The sequence below is a fragment of the Setaria italica genome, chromosome IV (assembly GCF_000263155.2).
Source record: "Setaria italica strain Yugu1 chromosome IV, Setaria_italica_v2.0, whole genome shotgun sequence".
Classification (NCBI taxonomy): domain Eukaryota; kingdom Viridiplantae; phylum Streptophyta; class Magnoliopsida; order Poales; family Poaceae; genus Setaria; species Setaria italica.
Genome location: NC_028453.1, coordinates 35,142,549 through 35,144,838, shown reverse-complemented (window position 1 = coordinate 35,144,838; position 2,290 = coordinate 35,142,549). Strand labels below are relative to the sequence as shown.

Genomic DNA, 2,290 nt, shown 5'->3' with positions numbered 1-2,290 from the left:
CGAGAGCCTCAAGCTTTTTTGACAACCTAGGTTGCACAACGAAAGCAGGCAAGGTCGTGTTAGCAAGCATCAATAAAGACGAATTAATGAGCTGGCTGGTGGGGCGAGGGAGGAGATCACCACACGTTCGGGAAGAAAAGAGAGGACATGTGTTAGGCTGCACTCCCTCCATCCTAGAAATAATGCAATCTATATATAGAGATCATAGATTGAGAACATACAGTTAAAGTTACTAGATATATCATGAAAAAAAACTTTTGTAGTGTATACTCCCTCTACTAAAAAATATTCATTTTGGCTCCACACCCTCAAAGTTAAACTTCACCATTGTTTTCCCAAAAATTTATATCATTTATACCTACCAAACCAATATAATGTGAAGATAATATAGCCAGCAAGAATTGGCTTTAAGTTGTCAGGTCAAAGTACTCTAGAGTCATCTCTTAAGTGTTGCTGATGTGTATGGTGGCTCCTGCCTTCTAATCTGCTAGTTGCTCTTTTAAATATTTTTCTTGAAAGATTGCTAGGCACTCTTTGGTTGGAAATGGACCTCTTCTTTCGATAGAGAATGATTATTGCAGCATCTACTTCATATCATATAAATCACTTCAGTCTAAACCCTCGACTATTCGATCTATTTGTTGTGCAAATTCACAACGAGTTTATTGAAGTAAGCAGGAATAGTTACATGCAGTCCTTTAGGAGTGCAATTCACACATGTACATACATAGGACACACCAAACTGGTATTTGGCTGCCCACATGTGAAAAATCCATGTTCCATACTCCACACATAAATGAGCTCTTTATTTTGGATTTTAATTTCTCCTTTTCATATAATAACTTGAGCACACATTTAAGTCCCCCAGCTCGAAACACAATCTATCTCTCAGAAGCAGCACGCCCTTGACCCTCTCTCAGAAGCAGCAAGCCCTTGGACCGGGTCTAGTGGATCATTGATTGGGCGAAATCGAGGATCATGCAGAGGACTATAATGTTGAGATGCACCAGTAATTCTAGTTTTGATGAGATTCCAAAGCCAGTGAAAACAGTTCCCATCACTTGTACTAGTTGTCATATCTGCAACTGCCAGAAACAAGTAGCAGCATGTCAATGGAAAGTGGAACTACTAGAAAAGAGGAAAACGATTTCTTAAAGCTTGTGTAGCAACTGCCAGAAATGTTTCCAAACAGATGAATTCTTCATGCAGAATTAATTAAGCTCGGTAGCCGGGAGGCAAGCAAGGCCTACCTTCTTCTGGGGTTACCTGCTGATCATCCCTAGGCTGTGGATTGGCTGCCGGTTTAGCCAGACGATCACCACCTGAGCTGTTGTCAGGTACCATTTTGCTCCAGGTTGAGCACTAGCTTATGAACAAGCTCAATGGTGATGAGTGATGACTGATGTCTGCCTCCACACCGTTTGATTTGCAAGGGTATTTATATCGCGTTGCCTGCTGAAATAAAAGAATCACACGAGATGAAGGCAATACGGAGGTTGGTGGAATCTCACTATCTCTGTAGTCGGTCAGTCTCAGTCTCAGTCTCAGTCTTAGTTGTGCATGTGTTCAGAATGGTTAAGTGGACATTCATTTGACTACACGGAGGAGGTCATCAGATCAACATGGATGATACTCAGACACTGTGGTATTGTTACTTTCTCGCGAACAAAGGAGGAGGAACATTGTTGGGAACTCTGCTGCTGGAGATATGATCATCTTTGCATGCCAGAGATGATCTAAGGAAAATAGCCCTAGGCCATAATAATTTTGTGATTAATCACAATATAATCATTGTGACTAATGTTTTTACAAAATGTATCTTTGTAGGTGTTTTATAGGTCCCAAGAATAAATTAGAAAACCATCAAAATAAGAAGAAAAAGAAAGACTTAGTTTTATTTTAAGGTTTACGGTAATTAAACCGGGATAAAGACACACGAAGATTTGAAGCGAATCCTGTTGGAAATGTCACCGACTCATACGGTGATCGTCAGCTCGGCTCAGCATCGGCTTAAAATCGCTTCTGGAACTTTGGAAGATAATTTGAGGCCTCACCGATTCATACGGTGGGCACAGTATCCAGGGCATCAATTAAGTCGGTGATGGAAGTTAGCCGGTGATGGAAGTTAAAGGAAGGCAACGGCTCAGGGAAGTCACCGATCCATTCGGTCACGTCGTTCAAGACGTGACACCGAATCAGTTAGTGATGCATGGTATCACGAGTCTAAGTTACAAACCCTAGGTCTCCGGCTTCCACTGCCATCGCGCCGCCCCGGGGAGATCAATCTCCG

The 2,290-nt window shown here is 41.9% G+C and overlaps 1 long non-coding RNA gene across 1 annotated transcript; it reads right to left on the bottom strand.

The window, feature by feature from the left end:
- Positions 1–626: 626 nt before the first annotated feature.
- On the bottom strand, positions 627–1,430 carry LOC101755138. The gene is made up of 2 exons (XR_215096.3): positions 1,251–1,430; positions 627–1,085 (listed from the first exon to the last, which is right to left on the bottom strand). It is a non-coding gene; the product is annotated as an uncharacterized LOC101755138 (long non-coding RNA).
- Positions 1,431–2,290: the final 860 nt, after the last annotated feature.